Source organism: Triturus cristatus, chromosome 10, assembly GCF_964204655.1.
Source record: "Triturus cristatus chromosome 10, aTriCri1.1, whole genome shotgun sequence".
Classification (NCBI taxonomy): Eukaryota; Metazoa; Chordata; class Amphibia; order Caudata; family Salamandridae; genus Triturus; species Triturus cristatus.
In genome coordinates, this window is record NC_140593.1 from 747427577 (window position 1) to 747444823 (window position 17247).

At 46.8% G+C, this 17247-nt stretch overlaps 1 protein-coding gene across 3 annotated transcripts in view; it reads left to right on the plus strand.

The window, feature by feature from the left end:
• Positions 1 to 17247, plus strand: part of LOC146789947 (anion exchange protein 2-like) — a 2390686-nt gene that overhangs the window by 521187 nt on the left and 1852252 nt on the right. The window contains exon 1 of one of the 3 annotated variants that reach the window (XM_085628249.1): positions 1177 to 1316. The exons of the other annotated variants lie outside the window; for them this stretch is intronic. The gene's annotated coding sequence lies outside the window, so the exon portion shown is untranslated. Of the gene's footprint in view, positions 1 to 1176; positions 1317 to 17247 lie in introns of those variants that run through there. 3 annotated transcript variants of the gene reach the window in all.

Genomic DNA, 17247 nt, shown 5'->3' on the forward strand with positions numbered 1-17247 from the left:
GCGCCCGCCTAGTTGAGAGCAACCCCCGCTTGTGACTCGTCACTGAAGCAGGCTTCTCTGCCTCGCGGCGGCGTTCACAGGCCTTCCCGGTGCCCCGCAGAGAATTACCCAGCCTCGCACTCTGTCTCGTCAGCTGCCAGTGTTTAGGGGCTTCCCTGCTGTCTTAGGTTCAAAGTTAGTGCGCTCCCCCGGAGGCCAACCAGGCTCAGTCACTTCTCCCACTCGGGCATCCTCACTTTCACAAACAGCGCGGGGGTGCCTGGCTCTCAGCGTCTGTGTCTACAGGAGCGCACGCCTAGATGGAAGCAATCCCTGCTGTTGTTCCGTCCCCGGAGCAGGTTTCTCTGCCTCGCAGTGGCACCCACAGGCCTCACCTAAGGTCCACAGCGATTCGCCCGACCTCATGCTTCGTCCTGTCGACGGTCAGTTCTTGGGGCACGTCTCCGCTGTCTCCGAGACCTCGCTTCCTTCTTCCGACACAGCTGCCAGTCCTCTCGGCCTCTTTCCGTGTCCTCGATCTTCAGAGGTTTCTGCCCCTCTGTCACGCTGCTGCCATCTTGTTGTGCTCGGCGCGGCGCCCTTCAGGGCAAAGTCGAGCGATTTTACCACGTTGCAGGACCACTTCTCTTATTTACGATAAAGAGCCCTGTCCTAGGGACTTTCAGCCTCATCGATTTTCCCGGGGCTCAGGATAATTACAATCCGGGGATATGCCGGCCGGAGCTCCGCAGTCCGCTCCTGACTACATCGGTGCCAGGCCATGCACCTGTCCCTTCTTTCTGATGACAGGATCTCAGGGATTTTTAATTAGGCCCCCGGAACCCACGTCAAAAGCGTTTCTTGTACGGGATATACAACAAGCTGTGGAAAATTGCGCGAGATCGACAGGGTTAATTTAGAGAAGGCTTTGGCTGTGATTGACAACCGTATGACCACATTATCATCTAGAATTTATTCTGATTTACTCCGTGCTGGAGCATTTAGTTTCCAGGGTTTGGGGACTTCAACCCCCATCATCCTTTGCGCCAGGAGGCGCCAACACTGCTAGAAAAGCAGCCTCGGGCTCCCGCAGCACGGGAGCCTTCATTGACAGCGCCAGCCTACTGCACTTTGTTTACGGAGTTTGGGGGCTTCAACCCCCGTCATGCTTTACGCCAGGAGGTGCCAATGTGGCTAGAAAAGCAGCCACGGGCTGCCGCAACGCGGGACACGGGCATGCTATGCCCGGGCAAAGGGCAGTCCAGTCTGCACCTGTCAATGGCCGGTAGAGGCTGGGCCACCCCCCTAAATTGTTAAACAAGAAGGCCTGAACTACGGTAAGAGTGAATCTAATTACATATCCGTTTACTTGCGCCATCTTCTGTGGCTCTTGTGTTTGTTTTTAATTATAGGAAAACGCAAACTCGCAGCTGTCTCATCAGGCAGTAAAAACAAAAATGAAAGATTGAGTGCACCCATTACGAACTATTTAAACACCGCTATGAGATTAATAAATAGCAAGATTGTTAATGCTGAGGAGCACTTATCAGCCACAAAGACAGCACTAACTGCAGTGACAGAAAGAGCTATATTGGATGAAATAGCACTAGAAACAGATCTAAATACAAATACCCAACAAAAGGTACAACGACTGTAATGAATAAGACCAGTATTGCGCCCTGTGTTTTAATTGTACCACTGGAAATATCAGTCCTAATAGAGACCTCAGACCAAATGACTCCCTCAGCAAACAAAGGTAAACAACTATCGACGGTAAAAACTAAAGAATCTTATAAACAGTCACAGTTATTACCTAAGAGTCAGAGTAAGGGCATGGGGGGACTTCAAGTAATGATTACTCCCATAACCTGGAACTTTTATTTAAAAAACTACATGGGAAAATCGACTCAATTGAAAGGAATTTGTTGTCTGAAATAACAATTAAGAGCGATGTATCCCAGATTTAAAAATATATTACGTAATGGATACTACCAGAAAACCGCTCCAGTGTAACTAATCCAAATGTTAAATTTGGCAGGAAAGATAGAGAAAATAACCAATGGATTGTCGCAAATGACATTATACCAGTTGCACCGGGAACAACAACATCAGGTGGAAGAAAAAATGTTATGGAGACTATGGCCAAGAATATTAGACACACTGTGACGTATGACGTGGACCCCCTGTGATACAAAAATGACAACTAGTAAGGGAAAAAATTTGGATAAATCCCAGTCTTCTCTTCAACCTCTAAGGAACTTTCAGAGATCCCTACATTTACCACCTGAGGCAACACCTTTGTACCATTGTACTTTGTACCATTGTACTTGAAAATGTGCCAGAGTTGATGGATGGGACCAAAGAGGATTGGGGAGACTTGAAAAATAAGGCAGTGTATTGGTTTACTAAACACTGCTATTTCGATTCAAATACCCTGGCCCAAAACATCATTATGGTAAGAAGAGTACCTTGGGTGGGTAAATTTTCAAAAGCTTGTGAAGAGGACGGTGAGAAGTTGGCCTGGCATATGCTGTCTCCTAGTTATAGGGACACCTTGCACCAGTCCAATTCGACTCTTATTGATGATAGGTTTAAGACAACCTTTAAAGAAAGCTATCCTAGTGGTAGCTGTGGAGAGCAGCCTTCAGGCTAAGTCTTGAAGGAGTGTTAAGCTTATTGTTTTACCATAATAACCTCTTGAATAACCAAATGAAAGAGTAGCCCACACAGGTATATATATAAAATATATGTATTTATTCTAGACAGAATCCCACAGTCTCTTTATGAGGCTAGTGGCAACGTTACAATTCAAACAAGCATTTATAAACACAATAAATAGCACAGGAATCACTGGGCCCCAGGGGGGGACAAAACCATATATCAAAAAAGTGGTATAAGAACCACGACAATTCTACAGACAATGCCTAGGGCATTTAAGATCGCTGGCCCCTTAAGAATCCACCCCAGGTTATGAGGAAGGGGACCCACGGGAGGCACGTGCAGTGGAAATAGCTGCTATCGGGATCTCTATTATAGTCTATGGAGAATGTCGCGGTTGAAATTACACAGATTAAAGTCACTTGTAGCAGGAGTACAAAGTTAAAACTTTAGACTTAAGCTTTTGAGGAACCCACTACCACGAGAGTACCGAGGTACAACTGTTACCTGCCCCAGGGAAGCCGGGTGCATAGGTCGATTTCGATGTCGGGTCGCGGGCTGATTTTCTATAGGAAAATGTTCAAAAGTGCTGCTAGCCAAAAGCGTCGATGAGGCCGTGAAGATCAAAGATGTGAAGATTGGAGAGAAGAACCTGAAAGCAGAGGGGACAGAGTCTGGGTCACGGCAAAGTGACCAGGAGGCTCAAAGCAAAGAGCCCTTCGATGTCGGGTGCTTCAGGTGGGAAGTGGTGTAGCTTGGATCTGCAGCCAAGGGCTCCAGGAGGCTTCAAGGAAGGCCAGCTTCTGGAGGGCGACTGTCCCACGTCGGATGAGGGTCGTTGCGGTGTTAGTGTCCGGATTGGATCCACTAAGCCTTGGCAACCGCAACCCACGCAAGATGAACAAATCTGCTACAGTACAGACCCACGAGGTCTGGGAGAGGTCTCCTTTGGGGAGACTGTAGAGCAGGCCTGGAGCAACCAGGGGAACTCTTGATTGTTGAAATAGAAATCCGCTGGGACCCACAAGTCGAGAGACAAGGGACCGCGGGAGGCGGCAATTTGGATTGCGTAAAAGGGCACCCACGGGCCACCGGAGGGGGCTAGGGCGCTGGTCTTTGGCACAATTGCTGTAGAGTGGTTGGCTCGTAAACGGGCCAAAGCACAACTTCCCCACTGGTCAGGGTCGTGTGCTACGCAAGAGGTGGCCGGTGTCCTGGGGTATTGGGGATCTCGGCACCCACGCGGTCCACGGTGCCCAAACTTGTTGAGCACACTCACTGGCCTCTGGGATGTGCTGGAAACCCACCTCAAGGGTGCTGGAAGTCGTCGAAGTCCGTAGGAGCAGCGAGGTTCCAACCGGGTCACTTGCAGTGTTTCAGGTGCCTGCCAGGCAGGGGGATAACTCCTTTAGCCCAAGGGAGATTTCTTCGAGTAGTGTCCACCAATGAGTGGTGAGGCGGGAAAGGGTGGCTACACCCTCTCCCCTTTGTGTGTTTCTCGCCTGGGCGAGGGGCAGGATGCCCCTGAACCGGTTCCAAGCGGTGTATGCAGAATGAGAGCTCTGTAGCTGCCTACGTGCAACTCTGAAAGGACATTTGGTGCATTCACCCTGTTCCAATCCACATTATCCTGTCTGGGGAGATGCTAGCACCTCCCTGCCACAGGAGCCCTATTGTCCAGCTGGCGAGGCTGGGGTTTTCCCCAGCAACAGCCAGCCAGAGTCGTGTGGGTGGCGGGTAGTAGCCATTTTGTACTACATGTGCACTTTTAAATTGGTGTCTCAATTCTGCCGCTTTTCCCATATCGCCCCTCCAGCAGGGGGGAATCATACCCTCATGCCCATGGCTGGACTGGGGGTATGATTCCTACATGTTTGACAACAAACACGATATGGTTCTGTGTAGCCATTCTCAAGTTATCGCGTTATCGCGATAGACTTATAATGCGGTTAAGAGTATATGGTATGGCTACACTACAAACAACCCAGCAATGATTTTACGAAGGTTGCAGGGAGGTCCTACTCATGTAGGGGTCCCCCCTCACACATACCTCAGCACCCTGCCTTGTAGGATTAGCAAGGCCTGCCATAGGGGTGACCCATGAGAGTACATGTGTTGTAATGGGGTGGGATATAGGCTACCCATATCCCTGTAAGGGGTGCTAGCACCACCTTACCCAGACTACAGTAGTGGTCTGGTGGTGTCAGGTTGTATGGCTGTCCCAGGGTGGCACAATAAGTGCTGCAGCCCTGGTAGGCCTACTGAGGGACCCATGCCCTGGGTACCTAGGGTACCATCTACAAGGGACTGTCAGGGCACCCTCAGCATCCAATTGGTTAGTACCTAGGGTACTTCACATTAGTTTTAGGGAGAAAGCAGATAGGCTGGGGTCCTGGATAGCAGGATCCCAGCCAGACTAGTCAAAAACCACTCAAATACCAGGCAAAAAGTTGGGGGCAACCATTAGTCCGATTCCACCTTCCTACATAACCCCCCCCCCCCCCCCCCCCCAAACGAAAGGAGATAAGGCTAACCATGTCCAGATAAGCCTTTATTTCCTGAGTGGCCATATAAGGAAGAACCTGCACTAGCATTGTTGCTCCCTGTCTCAAGGTCCATTTGGGAAATCCTACCCCAAGGGGTTCTACAGTTTCTCCAAAGTCTAGGGGAATTACCTGTATTGGTTTTTGGTACAGAGGTGGGCTGGTGGGGTGTCTGAGTCTGGAAGTGTGGCCCTATTTGGGGTGGTCTCAACCTCCTCAGGTCACTGGTCACCATGGAAGCCTTTCTGCCCATGACTGTGTCATATCTGGCCCTAAGGGTCAACCTCTGGCTGCCTACAGCTGGGGGTTGGATCCCTTTGGTTGGAATAGTGGAGGGCACTGGAAGGTTTGGGGCAACTATGCCCCAGGTTTCCCTGTGCCCAACAACATCCATGTGAGGGGTACCTATACCTAGGGGTAAGGGGGATCCCTCAGTTTGTAGAGGAATATTCACCTGGCTAAAACTATTCTGCTGGGTGTCCCTAATCTGCTGATGAGGGGGTTCCTCTGGGCAGGGGTCCACTAAGGGTCCCCTGACCTCCCTGACCTCTGCAGCCCTGGGCTGACTGAGGCAGGGTAGAGAGGGGCAGGATACCTGCTCCAGACTGGGTACCACCTTGGAAGGATCCCCTGCCATCAGAGAGGTGGCCAGGCCAGGCCTGTCCACTTCTGGGGCAGTTACTTCACAAGGGGCAGGATCAGTTCCCTGAGAAACTTGACCCTTACCTTTAGTCTGGTGGGGGGAGGACTGTTCCTCTTGCCCTATGCTCTCTGTTTGGGTGAAGCGATCCATAGTTTCAGGCTTCACTCTTTTTACTTTCTCCTGGGGTGGAGGGGAGGCCTTTAAGGGCTCATCCACTCTCTCAGGGATGCCTACCATTTTCAAGTGGGCCTTGTGGTCTACCTCATCCCAGGCTGAGATTTCCAGATCATTCCCCAGTAGACAATCTACAGGCAAGGTTGGGGACACTGCCACTCTCTTTCAGCCAGTGACCCCTCCCCAGATTTACCACTGCCATGGGATGGTCTGTCCTAATTCCATCTATATTGTTCACCTGGTAGCTAACCCCAGGTAAAAGCTGTTCTAGGGGCACTAGCCTCTTGGTCACCATGGTGACACTGGCCCCTGTGTCCTTGTAGGCCACAGCCTTCTGACCATTGATCATGGGCTCTTGTCTGTACCTGCCCAAGATATTGGGATCCATGGTAAAGTTGGCAAACCCCATGCCACCATCACAGACTAGAGTTGCTTGTGTAGGGGACCTGGTTAGGCCAGAGTCCCCCAAAAGCCCAACTACATTTTTGGGTGTACTCCCACCACCTGGGGGATTACTACTAGTAGTAACAGGAGGTGTTGGAGCTGCAATGGGAGGGACATTTTCTTTATTGCCATTCTTTGGACAGCTGGAGTCAGTTTTCCAGTGGCCAGGTTGCTTACACACATGGCAATATGGTTTCTTGTTAGAAGAGGAAGGATTTTGGGACCCACCCCCAGGACTGGGTTTTTGGGGCCCTTCAGAGGACTTTTCTGTTTTATTATCCCCACCTTTCTCTTTGGGCTTGGTAGAATCTTTCTTCTGGTCACCACCTTGGTTCTTGGGCCTGATCCTGGGCCTGACCCATTTGTCTGCCTTCTTTCCCAATTCTTTGGGAGAGGTCAGATCAGAGTCCACCAGGTGCTGGTGTAAGAGTTGGTTTTGACAATTATTAAGAATCTGCTCCCTCATGATGAGATTATACAATCCTTGATAATTATTTACTTTACTGCCATTTAACCAACCTTCCAATGCCTTGGTAGCACAATCCACAAAGTCTACCCAATCTTGATCCTGTGCTTTTTGGGTGTCTCTAAACTTAAGTCTGTATTGATCAGTGGTTAAGCCAAACCAATCTATTAAAGCATCTCTCAAGATAAAGTAATCATCTGCATCCTCTTCTCTTACAGAGAGGAGCTTGTCTCTGCCTTTGTCTGCAAAGGAGAGCCACAGGATTGCTGCCCACTGCTCTACTGGTACACTTTGTACTTTACAGGCCCTCTCAAGAGCAGAGATCCATTTGTGGATGTCATCCCCTGTCTTATAGGGGGGCACAATCTTGTGGAGGTTCCTATTGTCAGGGACTTTCTCTCTAACTCTAGGGGTTTCATTACTGCCACCAGGGGTCTCTAGACCCCACTTTCTTGAAGCTTTCTGAAGCTCCAGGGACTCCCTGTCCAATGCTAACTGCTCTCTCCTGAGTTGTAGCTTTGCCTGCTCAAACTGGAGCAATCTGCATTTCCTCTCTTGGGAGGATTCTCTCCTCTGAGGAGAGGAAGAGGTCCTTTTGGATCTCCTAGAATGGTTGGACCCCACTGAGGGGGATCTGTTCCTTCCTCTTGGATCCACCACTCTCCCTTTAGGGATGGAGAGAGTGCCTTTTGGGCCATCACCTCCATGTTGTGAGTGGTCTGGTTCTTCCAGGTCAGGATCATCATTCTCTTCCTGGTCCTCATCAGAGTCCTCTCTAGGAGGGTCCTCTTCTGAGGGGTGCCCACCCAACCTGTCTACCCCATCAGACCCTAAAGTCTGCTTAAAGTCTGCTATGAGCAGGATTTCCCTGAGGCGTTGAGTATTGGCACCTTTGTTAGTCTTAAGTTTCCTAGAGGTGCACACCTCCCTAAGATCAGCAAAGGAGAGATGATCATATTTGTCGACTGGAACCCTTTGGGGTCCTTCCAGAGCCTTATGGGCACCTGAACCTAAAGACATTTCTAGTGTAGTGATAGTGGTGTATCTACCTACACTAGGTGTGGCCTACTGAACCCTTTCTTGAGTTGTAGTCAAGGTGTGCTAAACCCTCTACACACAACTCCTAAGTTCAGTAGAACTTATTGTATTCTAAGCTTGAATTTATATGTACCTTTGATACCAAGTGGCTTTCACTTTAGAAATTCAATTTGTTATCTGGTAAAACAATGGCAAGCTTGAATCCCACCGCTGCACACCAATGTGAGAAGTTGGCCTGGCATATGCTGTCTCCTAGTTATAGGGACACCTTGCACCAGTCCAATTCGACTCTTATTGATGATAGGTTTAAGACAACCTTTAAAGAAAGCTATCCTAGTGGTAGCTGTGGAGAGCAGCCTTCAGGCTAAATCTTGAAGGAGTGTTCAGCTTATTGTTTTACCATAATAACCTCTTGAATAACCAAATGAAAGAGTAGCCCACACAGGTATATATATAAAATATATGTATTTATTCTAGACAGAATCCCACAGTCTCTTTATGAGGCTAGTGGCAAAGTTACAATTCAAACAAGCATTTATAAACACAATAAATAGCACAGGAATCACTGGGCCCCAGGGGGGGACCAAACCATATATCAAAAAAGTGGTATAAGAACCACGACAATTCTACAGACAATGCCTAGGGCATTTAGGATCGCTGGCCCCTTAAGAATCCACCCCAGGTTATGAGGAAGGGGACCCACGGGAGGCGCGTGCAGTGGAAATAGCTGCTATCGGGATCTCTATTATAGTCTATGGAGAATGTCGCGGTTCAAATTACACAGATTAAAGTCACTTCTATCAGGAGTACAAAGTTAAAACTTTAGACTTAAGCTTTTGAGGAGCCCACTACCACGAGAGTACCGAGGTACCACTGTTACCTGCCCCAGGGAAGCCGGGTGCATAGGTTGATTTCGATGTCGGGTCGCGGGCTGATTTTCTATAGGAAAATGTTCAAAAGTGCTGCTAGCCAAAAGCTTCGATGAGGCCGTGAAGATCAAAGATGTGAAGATTGTAGAGAAGAACCTGAAAGCAGAGGGGACCGAGTCTGGGTCACGGCAAAGTGACCAGGAGGCTCAAAGCAAAGAGCCCTTCGATGTCGGGTGCTTCAGGTGGGAAGTGGTGTAGCTTTAATCTGCAGCCACGGGCTCCGGGAGGCTTCAAGGAAGGCCAGCTTCTGGAGGGTGACTGTCCCACGTCGGATGATGGTCGCTGCGGTGTTAGTGTCCAGATTGGATCCACTAAACCTTGGCAACCGCAACCCATGCAAGATGAACAAATCTGCTACAGTACAGACCCACGAGGTCTCCTTTGGGGAGACTGCAGAGCAGGCCTGGAGCAACCAGGGGAACTCTTGATTGTTGAAATAGACCTCTGCTGGGGCCCACAAGTCGAGAGACAAGGGACCGCGGGAGGCGACAATTTGGAGTGCGTAAAAGGGCACCCACGGGCCACCGGAGGGGGCTAGGGCGCTGGTCTTTGGCACAATTGCTGTAGAGTGGTTGGCTCGTAAACGGGCCAAAGCACAACTTCCCCACTGGTCAGGGTCGTGTGCTACGCAAGAGGTGGCCGGTGTCCTGGGGTATTGGGGATCTCGGCACCCACGCGGTCCACGGTGCTCAAACTCGTTGAGCACACTCACTGGCCTCTGGGATGCGCTGGAAACCCACCTCAAGGGTGCTGGAAGTCGTCGAAGTCCGTAGGAGCAGCGAGGTTCCAACCGGGTCACTTGCAGTGTTTCAGGTGCCTGCCAAGCAGGGGGATAACTCCTTTATCCCAAGGGAGATTTCTTCCGTTAGCTGGGCAGCAGCAAGTCGAAGGTCAAGACTGTAAAGTTCAAGATTAATCTGAGGCTCTGGGGCCACGTTATTCTCCTTTATTCCCAAGATTAGGGGAGTGTCCAGAGTAGTGTCCACCAATGAGTGGTGAGGCGGGAAAGGGTGGCTACACCCTCTCCCCTTTGTGTGTTTCCCGCCTGGGCGAGGGGCAGGATGCCTCTGAACCGGTTCCAAGCGGTGTATGCAGAATGAGGGCTCTGCAGCTGCCTACGTGCAACTCTGAAAGGACATTTGGTGCACCCACCCTGTTCCAATCCACATTATCCTGTCTGGGGAGATGCTAGCACCTCCCTGCCACAGGAGCCCTATTGTCCAGCTGGCGAGGCTGAGGTTTTCCCCAGCAACAGCCAGCCAGAGTCGTGTGGGTGGCGGGTAGTAGCCATTTTGTACTACATGTGCACTTTTAAATTGGTGTCTCAATTCTGCCGCTTTTCCCATATTGCCCCTCTAGCAGGGGGAATCGTATCCTCATGCCCATGGCTGGACTGGGGGTATGATTCCCACATGTTTGACACCAAACACGATATGGTTCTGTGTAGCCATTCTCAAGTTATCGCGTTATCGCGATAGACTTATAATGCGGTTAAGAGTATATGGTATGGCTACACTACAAACAACCCAGCAATGATTTTACGAAGGTTGCAGGGAGGTCCTACTCATGTAGGGGTCCTCCCTCACACATACCTCAGCACCCTGCCTTCTAGGATTAGCAAGGCCTGCCATAGGGGTGACCCATGAGAGTACATGTGTTGTAATGGGGTGGGATATAGGCTACCTATATCCCTGTAAGGGGTGCTAGCACCACCTTACCCAGACTACAGTAGTGGTCTGGTGGTGTCAGGTTGTATGGCTGTCCCATGGTGGCACAATAAGTGCTGCAGCCCTGGTAGGCCTACTGAGGGACCCATGCCCTGGGTACCTAGGGTATCATCTACAAGGGACTGTCAGGGCACCCTCAGCATCCAATTGGTTAGTACCTAGGGTACTTCACATTAGTTTTAGGGAGAAAGCAGATAGGCTGGGGTCCTGGATAGAAGGATCCCAGCCAGACTAGTCAAAAAACACTCAAATACCAGGCAAAAAGTTGGGGGCAACCATTAGTCAGATTCCACCTTCCTACAAGGACTGCATTGTACTTTCCTTCTGATATCCAGAGATAGTTGGAGCTTTGTTTGAAGATCAGTGTAATAGAGGGGCAATGCTATTAAATCGCAGAAATATGCCATTACTGCAGTTCCCCTAGGGTTCTTTTACAAACCAGATATGTACCATTTCAGCCACCCCATTAATGGACCAATAACAGTGGGCAGGTTTACACCTCTTGCATTGTTCAACAGATTCCTACCCCTTAGAAGATGTAGTGATTTAAATTGACTACATCACCTTTTCCTCTGCTTTGCAGATTTAAGTAGTGCTTTCGATATGGTTAATCACAAGATACTTTGGGAGAAACTACTTGAAATGGGGGCACCGGAGGGTATTGTCTACTTTTTGGCCAGACTCTATGCCAATCTTAGTTCGAGCATCCGATATGGCCCAGGGGGGGAATGTACCCCAAAGTTTACTGTTAAGCGTGGAATTAGACAGGGGTGTGTGCTCGCTCCCCTGCTTTTCACACTTTTTATTAATGAGGTGGACTCTGTTTTAAGGACCGTGGTGGCAGATGTTCCAAATATACTTCACTTCCACGTCCCAGTCCTGCTTTATGCGGACGATGCCGTCCTTCTCTCCAGGACCCCCGTCGGCCTCCAACGCCTCATGGACAGGTTTTCCCTGTTCATTGGGGAAAGGAAGCTGGTGATTAATAAATCAAAGACATTTGTTATGGAATGTGGCAAGGGTCGTAAAAAACCGCATCCCTTCTTTATTGAAGGGCATAGGGTTCAGACGGTTGACACTTTTAACTATCTAGGTATCACTTTCTCCAAGACAGGTAGCTGGTCCAGCGAAGTCACCCATGTTAGGGCAAGAATGGCGAAATGTGCCCACGGGGTGTTCACGTTCGCTTCCAAAATTGGGGATAGGCGGATTGGAGATATGTTGAAAATCTACCAGATGAGGTGTCTCTCAATCGCCCTTTATGGAGCAGGTGTCTGGGGGCATGTATCGACTGGGAATTTACAAGTGGAGGAAAATTTGTTTCTAAAAAGACTACTCTGCTTGCCCATCTCAGCATCAACGGATTTGGTGCATAGGGAATTCGGAATACACTATCTTTCGGATTCTGTTGCCCATAGACCCCTTCTGCTGTGGCGTGCCATCTGGGCTAAGGAGGAGACCTCCTTGAACAGAGCCATTATCAAGGACTGTTTGTTCCTTGACAATCATTTAAAGATCCCTTGGGTAAATTTTGTTATGAGCAGCTATAAGGAAATATATGGTCTTAACTTATTTGAGGATTGTTATGCTGCCAATAGTTTGACCAAAAGTGAACTGAAATCTGTTTTCATGCTCCTAAAGTACGAGCGACGTACGAAGGCCAGTAGCAACTTATCCACCTGTATGCTCTATGACAGCTGTTGTGAGTTGTTAGGCTATCAACCATACTTGAGCTTTGTAACTAGACCCTCCCACAGGTTCGTTCTAACTAGACTGCGTTTTGGGATTGTTCACCATTTAGTGGCGTTCCCCAATATCAAAAAACACCCGATTGGACCCTGCCCTTGTGATGGCACTACAGCTCAAAGCACTATGCACTTTTTATTGTTCTGCCCACTCTATGGTAATTTCCGCATTGCTTTTTTAAAACCTGTTTTTAAGAAATTTGGTGTTAGGACTGTTAAAGACACCATGAAACTGATATTTAACCCCCCACCTGATGTTTGCGTTTTTTATTGCGACATTTCTCCTCCAAGCTATCAAGGCAAGGCCTAGCATTATTTTTTAAATTGTCATTCTGATGTATTTCTTAACTACTTGTCTGTTCTAGTAGTATAGATGAAGCTTTGTATGACTTATTTTTTGTTTGCTTTTGTATATTACTGATGTTTTATAATGTATGATGTGCTTTTATGGACTTTTTGTCAAGCTCCGAATAAAGCTATATGAACTGAACTGAACTGACTACATCAGGTTGCTGTACAAAACTCTTCCCCTATTACCACAACAAATCACGTTTTAAATCTAACAAAAAATCTGAAATTTAAGAACCTGATTTTGGTGACATGGAACGTTGCGGTTATCAGTAAGAGACTGAGTGATGATGCTTGGCTTGAACTACTAAGTAATTGCCAAATCATCTGCATCCAAGAAACCTGTCACATGGAACCCTTCCGTGTTGATGGCTTTTCAATAATTGATACACAAGCAACTCCCTCTCAAAATGGAAGGGCTAAAGGAGGCTGGACTGTACCCATGAGGCACAGGGTCAAGACTGATTTGCATATAGCTGGGTCTGAACTGAGGTGGCAAAGTGAGCTAAAGAATGATGATGGATTCAATCCAGATCTTTGACGGGGGTGAGTGTCAGAAAAGTTTCAGCGCTCCGTCCATCATCTCTTTGTGTTTGCTTTGTTCGCCCTAAATTGGCAGGGTATGCCCTGACGCGGGTCCCTTGCTCACTTTGCCACTGGAATCAAGCTAGCCTGGATGATGAAGGGTGTTCCCCAAAACCGGTCCCAGGATGCTTGTTTCCGGTTCAGGGAAGACCTGGCTTGGCCGTTCGGGCTGGACTGTTCCCATGGGGCTCAGGGTCAAGACTGATTTGCATATAGCTGGGTCTGAACTGAGGTGGCAAAGTGAGCTAAAGAATGATGATGGATTCAACCCAGATTGTGATTGGAGGTGATTATCCAAAAAGTTTCAGCGCTCCGTCCATCATCTCTTTGTGATTCCTTTGTTTGCCCTAAGTTGGCAGGTTATGCCCAGACGTGGATCCCTTGCTCACTTTGCAGCTGGAATAAAGCTAGCCTGGCTGATGAAGGGTGTTACCCAGAAACCAGTCCCAGGATGCTTGTTTCCGGTTCAGGGAAGACCTGGCTTGGCAGTTCGGGCTGTACTGTTCCCATGAGGCACAGGGTCAAGACTGATTTGCATATAGCTGGGTCTGAACTGAGATGGTGAAGTGAGCTATGATGATGGATTCAACCCAGATCTGTGACGGGGGTGAGTGTCTGAAAAGTTTCAGCGCTCCGTCCATCATTTCTTTGTGTTTGCTTAGTCCTAGTTTCAGTTACATGCCAATTAATTTTTAAGAAAGCTTATACTGGCTCACCTCATTTTCAATCTTTGTGGATCCTATCTATTGATAAACAGTATATTGTAATAATTAATTTTTATAATAATGTATTTGACAATACCAGAAACCAAGTTATACTGGCACTTAAGAAGGAGCTTGATTCAATTTAAAAATATATTAGAAGTGATTCTTTTGTGATCCGGCTGGGTATTTTAATAGCAAGAAATGTGATATCCTAAAATGGAAACATTGCGGATATGGAAATGAGTTTGGTGAAAGTTACTCTCATTTCCCTCATAGTCTTTATGGCGAAACTATAAATGGGGCTATGCATGAATATAATTTGGACCTTTTGGATCAGTCAACCCTGGAGGGACAACCCCAGCTACCAATTTATGAAGGTCATGGACATTGTGCAATTATTTATCATGTATTAATCTCTGCATCCGGGCGGGATCAGATAAGGAAAATGGAGGTGATAGAAAGCTGTCTTTGTGACCACCATCCCCTTTTAGTGAAACTTAATGAAATTCCTCAGAAAGGGCCCTGTTTAGCCCCGTTTATAACAACTCAAGGAGAAAATGTAATCACTGTTAAATGGTCTGGAGTAAATCTAATGGATTTGTGGATAGACTAATGCATGTGATTGTAAACACGACATTGAGATCTGTAACAAGGAAGGGTCTACTAATTACCACATTTTGGGGGCTTTTTGTAATATCACTTCTGTGACCTCTGGGGAACTGAAAATTAAGAATAATAAGAAAACTCAGAAAAAAGTCAGTTGGTTTGTTTGCCGATGCACTAAGGCTAATCAATGCTTAAAAAAAGGCTTTGAAAGTTAGGACCAGAGATAGCGAATATATCAGAACACAGAGGATGATATATAAACGGACTATTATAAAAAGGAAAAGGGAGACTCATGACCATGCTTGGGAAAAGCTCACTCAGGCAGCAGAGACAAAGGATGCTCCCTTATTTTGGAAGACGATTAATCACCCTTATTTTAAAGATCACTCTGCTGTTAACATCGATAGCCTGGTGCAGCCCCCAGAATGGGGTATTTTGGACAGGTTTTTAAGCCAGAAAATGAAACCCTCGTATTGGTAGAAAATAGTGACCTTAATGGTACCCTAACACTTTTTAGAAAATAATGATTTTATAACCTGTGACTCCCTTAATCTGGCCCCCATCACCGTGAACGAGGTCACATTGGCCCTAAATAGATGTGCAAATGGAAAGGCACCAGGTCCTGATGGGGTTCCAATAGATCTTTTTAAAATAGACACAGTCTTTTTGGGCCCCACTTTTACAAAATGTGTTCAATACCGTTTCGGCTGGCCTGGTGCCAAGAACGTGGACTGAAAGTATTATTTTCCCGATGTGTAAAAAAGCGACCGAAGCAATGCTAAATGTTATCGCCCTATTTCCCACCTCGACACAACCTCAAAATTGATTGGCAGAATTCTTTTGGAGAGGCTGGAAATATGGGCAGATGAAAATAAAATTCTTACTGAATCACAGTATGGCTTCAGAAAAGAAATGGGGACAATTGAACAGTGCATCAACCTGCACCTCATAATTAGCAAATACACAGTTGTAAAAAAGGCCACTTACATCTTTGTTTTGTTGACCTCACTAGTGCCTTCGACTTGGTAAATCATGCGAAGTTATGACACACTTTGACTCACATGGGCGCACCAAAAGATATTATTGTTTATCTTTCACGTATATACAGTCGACTGAGTACTTGAGTTCGATATGGAACAGAGGGAGAATGTACTACTAGTTTCAGGGTAACTCAGGGAATAAGGCAGGGTTGTATCCTTGCTCTTTTCCTTTTGTCCCTATATATAAATGGAGCAGACAAAACTTTGCAAAATTTAAATGCTGATGTCCCTAGGGTAGGCAAACGTGCTGTCCCCACTTTGCTCTATGTGGACGATGCAGTTTTCTTGTCCAGAACCGCAAATGGGCTCCAGTCTCTAATTGAGAAATTTGCAGAATACATGCAGGATAAGGATTTGATACTTAACTTGAAAAAGACATTAACGATGGTGTGTGGGAGAGGAAAAATAAAGTCTAGGTGCCACCACGCAAATAGTGTCCTTATTGCAGTAACAAATTCATTTGTATATTTAGGACTAGTATTCTCAGCAAATGGGTACTGGGGAGCCCACATTGAACATTGTACAATAAAATTCACTCGGATAATAGAGGCAATTTTTAGATTTTCAAAAAAATGGGTAATGAATCATTAGGGAAATTATGACACTATAAAAGAGCAAGTGTCTCACTGGAACTTGCTATGGCGCTGCGCTCTGGGGAGCGTTAAATCATGCCATCCTCTAGACTCAAGAAAATATATTTTTTACGTAGATTGTTGGCCGTCCGCAATTCCATCCCAACATAAGGTGTGCACAAAGAGTTGGACGTCTCTTATATAAATGATTTTATTAGCATAAAAAGTTTAAATGCCTGGTATGGAATTTGGCATAAGGAGGGTACAAAATTCACCCAGGAGATCATAAAGGACTGCCTCGCACTCGACCATGGGAAAAAGATCCCATGGCTGATGTATATCAATAACCTTTTAACTGACTGCACTGAAAACATTGATTTTAACAATCCCACCCAAATACTTGAGTACGAAAAAAAGGATCTAAAAACTGGCCTCATTGAATCAAGGAGCTGGCAAAGGGAATGTGAGGCGAATCCAAAACAGCTGTCTAAAGCATATTGCGATAGGTCCCTGGGGTCAGGGATGCAATATTATTTAATCCAGGTTACAAATATAAAACATAGGTTTTATCTCACTAGACTAAGAAAGGGAAATGCCCATTTTTAATAGCTTTTCCAACGATGGGCAAGTGGATACTAAATCTCCTGAAGTGTCCCTGCGATGGAAAATCAGATCAGACAACTTTGCATTTTATTTTATTCTGTGATTGTTATAGAAATATAAGGAAGAGCATTTTGCGACCATTGTTTTTAAAGGAGAGATTGTTTGAATATAAAATTGCCTTTGAATATATCTGTAATTTATTAAACATTAGAGTTTGTAATGCAGTGGTGGTCTACATTCAGAAAGCAATTAGAATGAGGAGAAATAACTCACACCTTGAGGCCCTTGTATATGAAGAAGATAGGCTGCCAAATGATTACTGATGTTCAGGGTCATAGTCTTGCTGTCGATTATATATTTTGCACGTGACACGTCATGTATAATGTCTTTGTCGGGCTTGCTGTCCGAACTTTTTTAATTCTAATGCACTTTACTGTATACCT